The 16,540-nt window shown below is 42.1% G+C and overlaps 1 protein-coding gene and 1 long non-coding RNA gene across 4 annotated transcripts in view; one reads left to right on the plus strand and one right to left on the minus strand.

Moving 5' to 3' along the window:
- RUNX1 (RUNX family transcription factor 1) overlaps positions 1–16,540 on the minus strand; it is a 307,007-nt gene that overhangs the window by 201,926 nt on the left and 88,541 nt on the right. The window lies entirely within an intron of this gene.
- On the plus strand, positions 1,066–9,099 carry LOC132540497 (uncharacterized). Its single transcript, XR_009551704.1, has 2 exons — positions 1,066–1,342; positions 7,340–9,099. It is a non-coding gene; the product is annotated as an uncharacterized LOC132540497 (long non-coding RNA).

The raw sequence follows: 16,540 nt of genomic DNA on the forward strand, positions 1-16,540 counted from the left end.
GAAGCAATTATAGAAGTTAGAACTACCACCTTCTGCACCCCCAAAATACCTTTTTCCCATACTCCCACTGGGGGCAAAATGTTAGGTGAAGATTACCAGAGGGCTCTGAGCCCCAGTTCTATCAGGACCCAAAGAGAGAAGACAGAGAGAGAAAGGGAGATAGAGAGAGAGAGAGAGAGAGAGAGAGAGAAGAGAAAAGAGAGAAGAGATAGAGAGAAAAGGATACTTAGAAGTAGTAGGTATGACTAAGAAAGGGAGAGAAGGCAGGACCATAGAAAAAAGGGCAAATATATATAAATCTAGACAGTTACAGAAATAATATCAACCCATATTCGTGACCTTGGGAGAACCACTGCAGTTTCCAGTGGAGGGAGTGGGGACACAGAGCTCTGGGGGTGGGAATGGTGTGGAGTTATACCCCTGTTATCCCATAATTTTGTAAATCAATATGAAGTCAGTAATACAAAGAAGGAAAGAAAGACAAAGGAATGACAAGGCAGCAAGGATTCAGTCAGCTCTGCCCTAGCTCAGCCACCTGAGGTGAGGGAGTTGCTCCTTCTTCCTTCTCTTATCTGACCTGCCCCTTTGAAGTCTCAGCTCCTCTGTCCAAGGCCCTGACCAGAGCACTGGGGATGAATTCCTTGCACATTCAGCAAGCCTGCTTCTGTATCTTTTCTGCAAACATGCCAACTAGCCTTGGCTTTATCTTGTGCAAAGCTCATGGGCTTCACTCTGAGGCTGAGGCTGAGGGAGAAAAACAAAAAACAAACAAACAAACAAATGAAAAAAAATGAGGGGGAACTGACATCCAGCAAGGAGTTGGCAGGATGGGCTCCAGCCCCTCTGATAGCTCCCCTAACACCCCTGCTCTCCCTGGGGAGCCCACATCCTCTGAGAAGCCACCTTCCTCCTCCAGGTCCCAGAGACAATGAGAGACACAGCTAGAAAGAGAGACACAGCCTGTGTGGAGCAAGCATGAAGCCAACGTTACTGCTGGCTCTTTCTCCTGCCTGACCCAATTATCAGGTTGTGCTCTTCAGTTTAAGACACTAGATCAAACGGCAAGAGGCCCTTTGTACAGCTGCCAAGACGCCATCTGATAGCTCTCAGTGACTGTCCCGCCTGCTGGCAGTGCGGTCCCCTGTTCTCCTTCTGCTGGGTCTGCACATGGCGCTCAGCTCTCAGCACAAGACCGGGCGGAACCCATCAGGGCTGCTCGTGGATGGGGTCCAGGACTCCCAGTACTGCTTCAGTTAGAGGGGGAAGAGCGGAGGCTGATCCAATTACACCTCAGGGAGGACCTGAGGCCTCTGTCACACTCAGGACCCATCATCTTCACCGGGTATTTTAATGTGATACAGGCCTTTAAAAACAACAACATATATATATATATATATATATATATATATATATATATATATATATATATATATATATAATGTTATTTAATGTGATAGGACAGAAAGAAATGGAAAAGGATGGGGGAATAGAGAGTGAGACAGACAGAGAGACCTGTAGCACTGCTTCACCACTTGTGTGAAGTTTTTTCTAGTGGGAACCAGGGGCTTGAACCCGGGTCCTTGTGCATGGCCACATGTACCTCTGTCCCCCTTTTTAGGGGGTAAGACATATGTTGATTTTCTTGACGGAATGGGCTAAGAGGAGATATGTATCTCTATCTTTATCTCTATCTAATAGATATTTACAAAATTGTCCCTTTTATATGTGCACAAATGTTTTCTTTATTTTTTAATTTTTTTTGTATTAGTGACTTAATATTGATTTACAAAATTATAAGATAACAGGGGTGTAATTCCACACCATTCCCACCACCAGAATTCTGGGTTCCTATTCACTCCATTGGAAAACTGCAGTGGTTCTTCCAAGATTACAGATATGGGTTGATTATTATTTCTATAACTGCCTGTCTATACATATATATATATATATATATAGATATTTCCCATTTTTCCCATGGTCTTGCTTTTTCTTCCTAATTCACACCTGCACCTAGTACTACTTCCAAGTGTCCCTCCTTTTTTGATGCAGGATTTTTTTTTTTTTTTTACAAGGCTTGCAAGAGATCCATTCTGGGGAAAGGGAAGTGGGAGAGGATTTGGGGTAAAGGATTTGGAGTCTTCCAGGCCCCTGTGGCTGACCTAGCGTTTATTAGAGTTCCTATGGTGGGCTTCCTGAAACAATGACCATTCAGATCACATTTTCGGATGATGCACTGACAGCGTTTATGTTTTCATGCCTTTGGGCAGAGCTCTGGCTTCTGCAATCCAGTGGAACCAATGCTTTGGAAAAGTCCTCAGTCAGGGGCCAGGCAGCAGCACACACCTAGTTCAGCACACACATTACAGCACGCAAAGACTCGGCTTCAAGCCCTTAGCCCCCACCTGCAGAAGGGGAAGCCTTAGAAGTGGTAAAGCAGGGCTGCAGATGTCTCTCTGTCCCTTTCCCTCTCTATCTCTCCCTCCCTTCTTAATTTCTCTCTGTCCCTAATAAATAAGTTTGAAAAAAATAACAGTAACTAAAATGATACATTAAAAAAAAAAGTCCTAATTCACTCCCAAGACTTGTGATAAGCACTGAGGAAGCCATGACTTATGCTCCAGAGTTGGGGATTTGCGAGGAATTGGGGTAGGAAGGAGAGACCTCTGCTTAGTTGATGAAGAGCCCTGGGTTGGGTACAGCAATACTCACAGCCCTAAATCTATTCAGCCCATACTCTTTAGAGATTTATCAAGTTCAACCCTTTTGTTAGGAGGAGATCTATGCAGAAACTTGGAATGACTCTCCTTTCCCACCACTGAATGATTGGGTGTCCAAAGATAGGCCTTAGAGGCCATCACCCCCCAACCCCAATCTTCCCAAGGACCACTTCCCTTCAGCCTGAGGACAGGCACACTGCCTACTTGGTCTCTTCACTGGACTCCCAGGTTGCTCAGAGGTTCTGAAAAGCTTTGCTGCAGGGTTCCATCAACAAAACAAGAAAAGAGGGAGTCAGGTGGTAGCACAGCGAGTTAAGCACACAAGGCACAAAGTGCAAGGACCGGCATAAAGATCCTGGTTCGAGCCCCCGGCTCCCCACCTGCAGGGGAGTCACTTCACAATCGGTGAAGCAGGTCTGCAGGTGTCAATCTTTCTCTCCCCCTTTCTGTCTTCCCCTCCTCTCTCCATTTCTCTCTGTCCTGTCCAACAACGAAGACATCAATAACAACAACAATAATAATTACAACAATAAAACAACAAGGGCAAGAAAAGGGAATAAATATTTAAAAAAAAGATACAAAAAAAACCAAGAAAAGATAAGTGTTAGAAAGGATGTGGAGAAAGAGGAACTCTACTGCACTGCTGATGGGAGTGTAAACTGGCTTAAGCACTCTGGAGAACAGTGTGGAGAATCCTTGAACAAATCCAAATGGAAATGCCACATGACCCAGCAATTCTATTGCTAGGCATTTACCCAAAAGATACAATAACGCTGATTCGAAGGGATATATGCACCGCCATGCTTACAGTGACTTTATTCACAATAGCCAAAACTTGGAAACAACCAAGACACCCTTCCACAGATGACTCGATACAAAACTTATGGGACATATAATCAACAGAGTATTATGCAGAAGAAGAAAATGGGATGATATTGTATCCTTTGGGATAAAGTGGATGGAATTGGAGAAGGGGATGCTCAGTGAAGCAAGTTAGGAGGGTGAAGAACACTACAGGATGGCTTCACCCATATGCGGAATATAGAGAATTGAGTAGAGAATTGAGTATAGGAATGTGAAAAGAAGTCATCTTCTAAGACTGTGGGAGAACTAGAGTAGTAATCTGTGGGAGTGGGGATGGTGACGGGAATGGTGAAAACAATTACAAATTAAAAAGATAAAAGCTTCAGCTGCAGCTCTTCATTTATCTGTCTTCTTTCTTCACACCCAGGAACCCTCACCACATTTTCACCAGGACCCTCAGAGGCTGGCCCCACTGTTGTGTCATTTTCTAGACTCTTAAGAGACCCCAGAGTGCACAGATAAAATGAGGGGCTCGTTGGTGAGGTATGAACAACTGCTCACCCCTGTGAGGGGTACGAAGACGTTCTTTGTGTTGCTCTTGCAATGTTCCTGTGCTTATTTCAAAACAAAAAGTGAAAAAAAAGTCTTGGGAGTTAGGTAATTTTGAATTTTGATGCTTGCTTTAGCCCTTACTAGTTGATTGCAGACTAAGTGCTGTGCACAGCTAGCTACCCAGCCAGTCTTCACGATCTTATGAGGGAAGAAGATAGCATATATTTACTCCAACTGTACAGAGAAGCAGGGGACATGGAGGCTCAGATGGACTGAAGACCATAACGGAGAAGCCTGTGTTTGCATATAGATAGAGACAGAAGGAAAGAGGGAAGGACCAAGTCTTGTCCCAGAGTGGTTGGGCCAAGCTTGAACCTGGGTCCCACACATGGCAAAGCCGGCACAGCCACCTTGCGGACCCAGCTCTGACCATATGAAAGGACATGACATGTAAAATATAATTCCTTAACTAACTTTTAGATAATAGGTATACAAGGAGAATCAGTGAAGATTGGATATTCAGAACTCTTATCCCTACTTTAATATAATTCCGAGAGGAAATTTACATTATCTTAGAAATGTACTTTATTATATTAGTCACTTTGTTTCTCAGGATACTGAATATTTGCTATATTTCCTTCTCTTCATCCCATCAGACGTTAGTCTATAGGTCCATCCATCATCTACCCATCCCTCCCTTCTTCCATCTCTCCATCCATCCATCCATCCATCCATCCATCCATCCATCCATCTATCCATCCATCCATTCATCCATCCATCCCACCATCTCTGCAATCATCTATCCATCCATCCATCCACCTGTCCATCTCCCCATCCATCCATCCATCCATCCATCCATCCATCCATCCATCCATCCATCCATCCACCCCTGCAACCATCCATCCATCCCTCCATCTCTCCATCCATCCACCTGTCCATATATCCATCCATCCATCCATCCATCCATCCATCCATCCATCCTCCATCTCTGCAACCATCCATCCATCCCTCCATCTCTCCATCCATCCACCTGTCCATATATCCATCCATCCATCCATCCTCCATCTCTGCAACCATCCATCCATCCCTCCATCTCTCCATCCATCCATCCCTCCATCCATTCCTCCACCCCTTCATCCATCCATCCATCCATCCATCCGTCCATCCATCCCTCCATCTCTGCATCTATCCATCCATCCACTCATCCTTCCATTTCTCATCATCCACTGTATGTGGTGTGCATATTACAAACAAGGCCTTTGTCGAATGGGAAGTATGTTTTTTGCCTTCAATGAGCTGGAGAATGAGACGCAAGCATCGCCACACCAGAAATCAGGGAGCAGTCAGGCTGGTGGAAGGGCAACAGACAGGGAGGTGAACTCTGACAGTTCAAGGCCGGGAGAGATGAGGCTCCAAAATTGCAACAATGAAACCTCAAGAGCCACATATTTTACAGAACAAGCATAGCAACATGCTGTGTGGTTCCCCAGAAGCTTATAAAGGATTTCTGTGGCCACCCTACATGGGGCAGACAGCTCTAATGCCCTCACTGAAAGAGCAGTCTCGGGGACAGTTTGAATAACCCTTTGCTGTGCTGTAACTGAACACCGTACTCCTTAACTTCCGAGAAGATTGTTCCGCTCTCACTCCTACGATGCTAGATTCCACTGGCTGGTGCTTGCGCTGTCTCTCTCTTTGCACAGGAACCAATATATATATATATTAGGGAGAACCAGAGTGTTACTTATGTACTGCAGGGAATCAAACTCAGTACTCATGTCTGTAAATTCAATACTTTATCCACTTTACCACCTTCTGGGAATGCCGTGTATATATATATTTTTATGGTGGTTGGTGACAGAGGGAGTAAGAGCAAATCCCTCAAATTCTTGCTGTTTCCTGACTTCCAGACCTGGGTAAATATATCATTTCTTCTGGACCCACAGTTATGACCTCAGAGGGGATCCCATGTGACTATATATATATATATATATATATATATATATATATATATAAATGTTTGTATGTAAATTTTATAGTATTGCACGAATCTGAGCTATTTTTAATAAGCCATTTAATTTCTATTATTGTTCATCTTTACTGTTCCCCATTCGTTGATACAATGAACATTTCTATTACAGGTACAATCCATTCTTCCATGGGGTCATGATTAATCCAAAGCACTGGTTTAATTTACTAAGAAAAAAATCATGGCTTCCATGATGTCATGGAAAACTCAGGGTCTTTTGTTTCTTTTTTATAGTAGACCCTGTTTCTAGATCTCTTCCTAGGGAAAATGGCTCACGGCTAGCTCACAAGGAGGAATTTATCCCCTGTAAGGATGTAAAAATAGCTGAGTAGTTTCAATCCTCCTCACTTCCATTATTTATTATGAACAGTCCACTTGCTTTTATTGTCTCAATATGTCAGATGCATGTAGACGTTGTCTCCATACACGGAGGTTTAGACTACTGCATCTCTTCCACCTCTTTCTGAGTCATTGCTTTTCAAAATTTTCTTCTTGTGTTTGTAACAACTAAGTGCAGAGAAAACAACTATTATAATTCATCACGGTTCTCACTGATATGTCTGATGGTTTTCAGTCACCTGACTGATCAGACATGCATGTGAATGCTTTGCTTAAAGTCTGTTTTCGGGCCAGAACAAGAAGTGATCACCTTCATGCTAGCCGATTTGTCAATAAGCTGAAGCTGTGTTCACATTAGTTCATGATTTGCCTGGGTCCTGCCTGTGAGCTCTTCTGAACTTGAGCTAGCTCTGCAGGAAACCCCATTTTCAAACTGAAACCATGAAAAAAAATGGTGGCTCAGTGTGGTTTTCTTACTCAAAACCAGGTAAAGTTCTGTGGGCCAACTATGTTTTGATTTGAAGTTAGAATGTTCAGTGTTTGCCTGGCTCTTGTCCTACACTTCATATCCCATTTGGTTCTGTTTCCCAGACCTGAAATCTGAGGTTCATGTGAGGGGGGCAAAAAGGAATAAAGTGAAGTTGGCACACGATCTGGTGCAGATGGAGACAGTATTCACTTTATAAAGGCCCCAGCACATCACTCCTGGGATCTGCTGGCTCCGGTTTTCTTTCAACATCCCTTCTGGAACAAACTCTTGTGCACTAAATGGTTCCCTGGGACTGTCTTTGAAGGGATAGAATTGTTAGCATTAGACAAAGTATAGTAAAGCCTATCTATCTTACTTGTTTTTTCTATTAGATCCATTAATGATTTCTCTCTCTCTCTCTCATTCCAGGTCAGCCACTGACAGATTTTGGGAAAACATTCCAAGCAGCAGACTGTGGTGATGCATATGCATGAATTTATTTAACATGCTCAAAACATCTACTCTGTGTCGGACACCACACCTTATTAAATTCTCACAGTATTTTACAGGGAACAAACGGGGCTCTGGGAAACTAGAGAACTTATCCACATGCCAAAAGGGCAGGCCAGCATGTAAAGTAGGAGGAAGACTCAGCTGAAGGAAAGCATTGCTTTGAGGTGTTTTTATGGCTCTTACTATTACATTAGGTTGCCTAGAAATGAGCCCAACATTTCTGTGACTCAGAACCTTTTACTTTGGAGAAGAAGCCAAAATATAGACCTAAAACCATAGCATACAGTGCAAAGAGCTAAGTACCAGAGGAATACATGGTGTAGTGGGAGCTTCCAGGGGGAAAAATAGCTTCCATTTGGGATACTTGTATGCCTTAAATACATACAGTCTCATTTGTTCAATACATCCCAATAAAACTGGAGAAGAACTCTCTGAAAACAGTGACATCTGAGACCCTAGAAAGAACGGTGGTTCTTAGAGTAGTTGGGGAGGAAGGGAAACATAGTTTTGGTGAGGAAACAAGAAAGGTGAGAATCATGGACTTGAGAGGCTTATAGAGTGGAAGGCAGTTTTAATGGAGAGTTGAAGAAGGTGATTTTGAAGACAAAGGGTTGGAATGAAATCTTGACAGGTCTTGATTTTGTGACCAATAAGTTGCATGTTACTTGCACAGGGAGACCTTGAATGTTTTGAGTTGAGAACTGGCAAAACCAGAGAAAAATTCGAAAGACTAAGATTTAACCCTCAAAGTTATTTGGAAGTTTACAGAAGGGTTAAAAAATTGGAGCTGTTGGCCTTAAAAAAATAGAACTATTAATTAAAAGTTTTGCCTATGATATTTGAACTTAGCGATGAATACACTTGAAGTTACAAAAAACATCAAGCCTTAAGAATCTCTGCTTTTTTTGAGAAACAAAATTACCCACTTTGTCTTTAAAAGTTAAAATTATCAGGCACCTATGTGGTGCTGAATTTTCTACTGTTCCCAATGATTTACTGTTCATTATTTTCAAGATAGGACATCTTTAAGTTCGTGTAATACTTAATGAGAATGTTATTATTTTTCAATGGTCTTCAATTTAGCATTCTTTTAAATGCTTACCCCTCAAAAAAAAATAATTGTGGGAGATTAGCTTATACCGTTGAACTTGGGTTGTAGATTTTAGGTACTGAGAAGTTGACAACTCCATACATTTTTACTTTGGTCAGACCACTTCAAGATGCTTTGGTATCAATTATAACTCCAATTTGACACTCTTATCTTGAACTACAGCCACCTACCTGTTAGCAGAGCTAAAAGGGTGATTATAACATCTCTAAACTGACATTATGGCCTGGTCTTCAGATCCTTAAGCACTTGGTCTGGATTGTGTTATGTGTAACTTCATATACATTTTATAAGCTGCTTCCACAAAGATGTCTGGAACTTGGAAATACACAGTGGTCACTTGAGCATAAATCTGTTTTTATTTTTTTTTTTGGGGGGGAGCTCTTCCAAAGATGCTAGGAAGACCCCAACTATTTCCCTCTTTGGTCTACCACTCTCTAGTGTGACTGAGAGACTTAGAAGGGTTGTAACTCTCTTCTTGTGTTCACTATGGGTCAGTGGGACCCACAGTGCTCCAGTGAAGAGCACTTTACACCTAATAAATGATCGGCTCAGAAATTTACCACAATGACTTAGTCCCCATTGATGAGTATGAGAATGTTGCTTTTAGATTAATTCTCTATAGAATTCCAATATTTGGGGTGAGGCCAAGATGGTGACTTGGAGACAACACCTGGTATGAGCGCTGCTTTCAACCTGGGATTCTTGGAGAGGCCACCAGGTTCCAGATGCTACCATGATACCTCTCTTGGGAAGACGACCCCACCAATGTGTCCTGGAGCCCCACTTCCCCAGAGCCCTGCCCCACTAGGGAAAGAGAGAGACAGGCTGGGAGTATGGATCCACTTGCCAACACCCTTGTTCAGCAGGGAAGCAATTACAGAAGCCAGACTTTCTACCTTTTGCATCCCACAGTGACCCTGGGTCCATACTCCCAGAGGGATAAAGAATAGGAAAGCTATCAGGGGAGGGAAGGGGATATGGAGTTCTGGTGGTGGGAATTATGTGGAGTTGTACCCCTATTATCCTATGGTTTTGACAGTGTTTCCTTTTTATAAATAAAAATTAGGAGGGAGTTGGGGGGTAGCAGAGCAGGTTAAGCGCACGTGACACAAAGCGCAAGGACCAGCATAAGGATCCCAGTTTGAGCCCCTGGCTCCCCACCTGCAGGGGAGTCGCTTCACAGGTGGTGAAGCAGGTCTGCAGGTGTCTGTCTTTCTCTCCCCCTCTCTGTCTTCCCCTCCTCTCTCCATTTCTCTCAGTCCTTTTCAACAACGACAACATCAATAACAACAACAATAATAACTACAACAATAAAAACGGCATCAAAACGGAATAAATAAATATTAAAAATAAATAAAAATTAAAAAAAGAATTTGGATATTAGGTGATAGTTGTGGAGAAAAAATGGACTTGCTGTTTTGTATATAAAACAAGGTGTAGAGGGGTACAAGGATCCTGTTTTGTATATAAAATAAGACATGAACATACATTCCCCCGTTTCTTCATTTTCAAATATTTAACAAAAGTTGGGAGCTGGGTGATGGTGTACCAGTTAAGCGCACATAATATTACGCACAAGGACACACACAAGGATCCAGTTCCAAGCCTCCAGCTCCCAACCTGCAGAGGGGACACTTCACAAGCTGCAAAGCAGGTCTGCAAGAATCTTTCTTTCTTTCTTTCTCTCTCTCTCTCTCTTTACCTCCCCCTTCTCTCTGAATTTCTCTCTGTGCTATCCAATAAAATGGAAAAAACTGGCCAACAGGAGCAGTGGATTCATAGTGCTGGCACCAAGCCCCACTAACAACTTTAAAGGGTAAAAATAAAATAAAAAGTTTGATTCTGATATGTCATTATTTGTATTTTCCCTAAGAGGAGAAACACACTGTCAAGCTTCAGGATTCCATCTTTCTCTAGCGTGACAGGAAGTTGCTAGGGGGGACATGGCCTTGTGGGAAAGTTTCTTTCAACTTGTCTAGCCACAAGTCCGTGTTTTCATAGTCGCGTGTCTCCTGGTTCCAAGCACCAGATTTTTCAACATTTGCTGCTCATTTGGTGAGCTGGATCAGGCCAAGGAAATTCCAGCACTGAAAGACAGCTGGAGAGGGTAATTAAGGGGTTGTCTGATGTGTCTGCCAGTTCTGCTGATAAAGTATGGACTGTTTTATAATTTAAACTCTGTATGTTGGGACTCTTCCTTGTCTTCTCTGATACTGAAGTACCCCCCCCCAAGCCAGCTGGATGAATAAAAGGAGTTTTTAGGTGACCCTGAGGTCCTTTCCTACAGGGTGTGTGTGTGTGTGGGGGCAGTTTTATCTATCCTTTTAACTTTCAGGAGGCATACTGTCTTCACTTGAGGTAGAGAAATGGAGAGAAGAAAGCCATCCACTCTCATCCACTCTCTCCCAATGGCTCTGAGCACTGAAGGCTTAGAAATGTCTGATGGTTGCAGGGAATACCCCCCAACACTTCATCTGCACTATTCCAGTCTTTAGGTCCATGATTGTTCAACAATTTGTTTGGCTTTGTATGTTAACTCTCTTTTCAGCCACCAGGTTCTGGATGCCAGCAAGATGCTGACCAGACTTCCTTGGACAGACGACCCTATCAATGTGTACTGGAGCTCCACTTCCTCAGAGCCCCACCCTACTAGGGAAAGAGAGAGACAGGCTGGGAGTATGGATGACCAGTCAACGCCCATGTTCAGCGGGGAAGCAATTCCAGAAGCCAGACCTTCCACCTTCTGCAACCCACAACGACCCTGGATCCATACTCCCAGAGGGATAGAGAATGGGAAAGCTATCAGGGGAGGGGATGGGATATGGAGATCGGGTTATGGGAATTGTGCAGAATTGTACCCCTCTTATTCTATGGTTTTGTTAATGTCTCCTTTCTTAAATAATAAAAAAAAAAAGAAATGTCTGATGCTTGAGAGGACAAAGGTTCAAATATCTCCCGTCTCAGGTCCTGTGAGCCACATGGCCCATGGAATCAAAGAGAGATGATTTTAGGGTTTGGTTTCATTCTTAACATGCGATACACACTTTAGATGCACTCAACCCCATCAAATTGTTCTGACATGTCATTTTGTTTATGGACAATGCATTTTCTTGCATAAACTGGCAACACAGTGGTCAGTGCAGCAATTTTCTGCAATCACCATCAAACCTGATTTCTGAAGAAATCAGAAAAACCTGATTTCTCAATATGGAGGATTATCAAGATGCTAAAAGCAGAATTGCCACTTGGCCTAACAATTCTACTCCTACGTGTTTACCCACAGGATACAAACATACCAGTGTGAGAGGCTGTGTACACCCATATGTTCCTTTCAGTGCCATTTACAATAGGCAGAGTGTAGAAAGAACCCAAGTATCTGGTGACAGACGAGTACTCTAGAAAGTTATGGTCTACTTGCACAATGAAATATTACCTAGCTATGAAAAGATGGCATCTTGATGTTTGCATCAACATAGATGATTTTGGAGGAAATGGTACCATGTGAAGTAGGTCAGAAGAAGTTACTGGGTAACTTTTTTCATATGTAGATGATAGAGTATATAAGCAAGGGAGCTGACAAAGCCAAATCAAGGCTTTTTTTGTGGACTGTGGACAGGGGGAGATCCTAGCCAGGGAGAGGGCAGAAGGTGTAGATGGGTACAAGGATCTGTGAAGGAGGCATATTGAACACTGGTGGTAAGTGTGGTGTGACAATCTAATCTATTCCGGTAAAGATGTGAGAAGACACTCACAAAGCTCAATGGTGCAATCTGATTAAAAACTGAAATAAAGAAAAACAACAAAGTACAAGAATATAGAACAACCTCTTGAGGGTGCTTTGCCAGGTGCCCTACAAAGAGAATGGTCTACATAGAGATGTGACTTGTGGGCTTAGTTTCCCATTCAGGTGGGTCTTTCCAAACTAATGCCAACATTGAAACCACCAGATTGATATTTAATAACCGGTCTGCAGTGGTCATATGGTTATTTTATGACTCCTTTCCATCCTGAAAATGTTACCTCTGCTGGGCCTGCTCAATATTTAACATGATGCATTATCCAGTAAGTGATTTTTTTTTTTCTTCCTCCAGGGTTATCTCTAGCCGGGGCTTGGTGCCGGCACTATGAATCCACTAATCCTGGCGGCTATCTTTTCCCATGTTATTGAATAGAGAAGAGAGAGAAGTTGAGAGAGGAGGGGGAAAAAGAGAGGGAGAGAGAGACAGAGAGACACCTGCAGACCTGCTTCATCGCTTGTGAAGTGTCCCCCCTGCAGGTGGGGAGCCCAGAGCTTGAACCTGAGTCCTTGTGTGGATCTTTGTGCTTAGTATTATGCATGCTTAACCAGGTGCACCATCTCCCAGCCCCTGTAAGTGATTTTTGAATTTACTTCTAAATGCATTTTGGCCAACTTCAGTGATGCTCATAGTAATAGGAAAAGATCAGTTTTGAGGAGTTGAGCAGTATTTTATACTAGCAAGTTTTCCACCCCTCGATCCCAAAACAAGTCCAGGGTAGAACCGAAATCAGGAATGTTGGCTCAGCCAGGGAGGGGGAATGTTGAGCTCAGTAGAACCAAGGCACCTAGCTCCATAATGAGCCCCAGTCCTAGGTGCCACATGGTGTGGAGTCAGCCTTTTCTGGTGACACAGGATAATCCTAACTCCCACCTGGCACGTTACCATGAAGATTAAATAAATCAATATAGGGCAGGGATAGATAGTATAATAGTTATGCAAAGAGACTCTCATGTCCGAGGCTCTGAAGTCCCAGGTTCAATCCCCTGCACCACCATAAGCCAGAGCTGTGCAGTGCTCTGGTATTTCTCTCTGTGTCTTTGTTTCTCTGCATCTCTCTCAAAAATAAAATAAATAAAATCCTTTAAAATAAATAAATAAATATACACAAAGAAATTGGAAAAGTCCTAATCTGATAACACGCACTGTATAAACACCTTTTTATTTTTTCTGACTTTGTCACAAGGAACTGGACTTTGAAGACCTCTGAGTCTTGATTACTTGGTATGAATGATGGACTAAATTCCTTGACATCACTTTGCCTTGTGTTCTTCTACTTATATTCATTAACTTTGTATTGGTTTAAAATATTGTGAGATTTCAGGAGAGTGTGTGTGTGTGTGTCTGTGTGTAGCTACAACTCACACCTTCCACCAACGTTCCAATGTCATACACCAAGGAGAGACTTCTAATCACTTCCCCCTCCTTATCATTCCCTCTTCCCTTCCTTATTCTCTCTGATTACTGAATTCTTTTGGTTATTTATTTATTTTTATTTAGGGCTAGTAATGGGTTACAAGGCTTAATATTATAGTGCATGGCTCTGTGCTTTACCCACCACTAAATTTTAGTGTCCTCACCCTCCCAAAGATAATCACCAGAATTAACACAAAGCCTCAGAAATAGTTTGTTTGCTTTTTTTCCTTTGTTTTTGCAAGTTCATGTGCCTTAGTTTTCTAGATTCTCCACGTGAGTGAAACCATCTGGTAGTGGTCTTTTGTCTCTTTACTTATTTTGCTAAGCAGAATCTCATTTCTTTTCAAAAGCCACACTATCGTCATTCTGATGGCAGAACAGTCTGTATCCCATAACTTCTTTCTCTAGTCATCGGTAGACGGACATTTAGGCTGCTTCCACTCTCTGGATATTGGGAATAATGCAGCTGTGATCACAGGGCTGCATGTGTTCCTTATAATTAGTGTTTGAGTGCATAAGAGTGGTAGTGCTGGACCATAAAAAAAATCCCCTTTTTACTTGCATAAGGACCCTCTATACAGTCTTTTATAGGGGCTGCTCAGCTTTAGTTACTGTTACTAATTTCTTTTAAACTCACATGCTCAAGCTATTTCTATTTTATATATAAGTGAAACCACCCATGAGTTATCTTTCTCTTCCTGACCTATGTTACTTGACATCACCACCCCCAGTTTTACCCATTTCTCCCCTCCCAAAGGCATGACTTCATCTAACTTAACTTAAGTAGAATCTCTATCCCATGGCTTAGTTTTCCAAGCATCTACTCATGGACAAATAAGTTGACTCCATTCTTTGGCTGTTGTGACTAGTGTACAGTGCATGTCTTTCTTTCTGAATGAGACATTTTACAAGCAAGGAAAGGAACTCACACTAAAGAAGGGATTCAAGGAATTTGTCATCCTATATAGACACCTTTTAGCTTGAGCAGAAGTGTCAATAATCTTTAAAGGTGACACTGGGAGAGTGGGCTTGATAAACTACTCAGTATAGGCTCCTTCACATGAACAGGGAAGGGGATTCTGCCTGTGAAGACATGAGGGTGATTAGCATATTGTTTCAAGTTGTCAAAGATGCACTTAAATAGCAGACAACGATAGCAGAGAAAGTTTCCAAAATGTTTTGTACTGTCCAGCGCTGGACGTATTTCAATGGCCCTCTTTGTCCCTCTTCAATTCCCTGTCTAATACAAAACAGGACTCAGCCTCAGCAAAGAAACAGACTGAATGAAAATTCAGTTATCTGAATTTTTGTGTTGGCTGTTCTCTCATAAAGCTACCTCCACTCTCATGCCTTTAAGTAGCAAGAATAAAGGCAGAGAATGACTAACGTGAGTGGCAAAGGAATCCTCGAAGCAATCTCAGCCCATTTAGTTCACACAGAACATCGGGCTGACGGTGCAATGAAGTTTCATAACTTGAAAGTTTTCCCATCCCTCCCCTTGCTATTTTAACTCCTGTAACAACTGATACACACCAAACAGGCACCCATGCTGAGAAAAAACTTAAAAAGCTATACTTAACAAATACATCACTCTAGGATATATTTCAGAGACAGCCGGGTAGCAAATATTGATATGAGTGTGGCTTAATTGAATTTTTATTATTTTTATTATTTTTTAAAAAATATTTTATTTATTAATGAGAAAGACAGGAGGAGAGAAAGAAACACACACACACACACACACACACACACACACACACACACACACAATTTCCTCCAACACGGATGGAAAGTTATGTCTACCCAGAAGGAGGGGTTTCCTTCCAGAAAATTCAAAACGAGAAATAGCACAAGACAATGTGACCTAGTGCCAGCCAACAGCCCTTTCCAATGCTTTGCATGGAATAATGTGTTTTTCATGGTTTAGAGGGAGCAGATAAAACTTACATGGAAACATGGCCATGAATAAATGGAAAATAAGACACAGAATCTGGAATCTCATAAAACTTAAAAAGCAATTTGTTTTATTTCAGCTGTGCCCAGAAATAACTAGAGGTTAACAAGTGAGTGTTTCTACTGGAAGCATTGGCTACGATTAGGTCACCATCTTAGAGAAGACTAGGCGGTAATTGAAACACCAAGTCTGTCATTATAAAGGGACTTTATCAGCAAAAATGTCAGTTTGAGGTGGTTGACTTCAAATGATTAAGAGGCTAACATATCAAAGAGGAAGATGGAGAGTTTGTGAAAAGCTTCCCACTAAGCTCAACAGCAGTGGAGAGTCTAAAGGATTAACATTCCTTGGGGAATGAGGTTTGCATTTCTTGATTTCTAAGCCTTTTTTGTGTGTGGGGGGAAAAAAAAAGATATTCTTTCCATCTGAAGTTCTTTGTTCTGTTCATACAAAATAACAGAACTTGGTTGCTGTTGATGTTACTTGTACCTTGACAATTGTCTGAATTGCACTGCAAATGGGATATGGAAACCTCTAATTTCCAATGTTCCACTAAACAAAAAGCCATCAACAAAATATGAAATCCTTGGACCTGCCAGCAACAAGCAGATTCTGTGTAGGCCATCTACGTTCACTGAGGATTAGATTGTACTTTTTAAAAAAAAAATTTTTATTTTATTTATTTATTCCCTTTTGTTGCCCTTGTTGTTTTATTGTTGTAGTTATTATTGTTGTTGTCGTTGTTGGATAGGACAGAGAGAAATGGAGAGAGGAGGGGAAGACAGAGAGGAGGAGAGAAAGATAGACACCTGCAGACCTGCTTCACCACCTGTGAAGCG

The sequence above is a fragment of the Erinaceus europaeus genome, chromosome 9 (genome assembly GCF_950295315.1).
Source record: "Erinaceus europaeus chromosome 9, mEriEur2.1, whole genome shotgun sequence".
In the NCBI taxonomy this organism is placed as follows: domain Eukaryota; kingdom Metazoa; phylum Chordata; class Mammalia; order Eulipotyphla; family Erinaceidae; genus Erinaceus; species Erinaceus europaeus.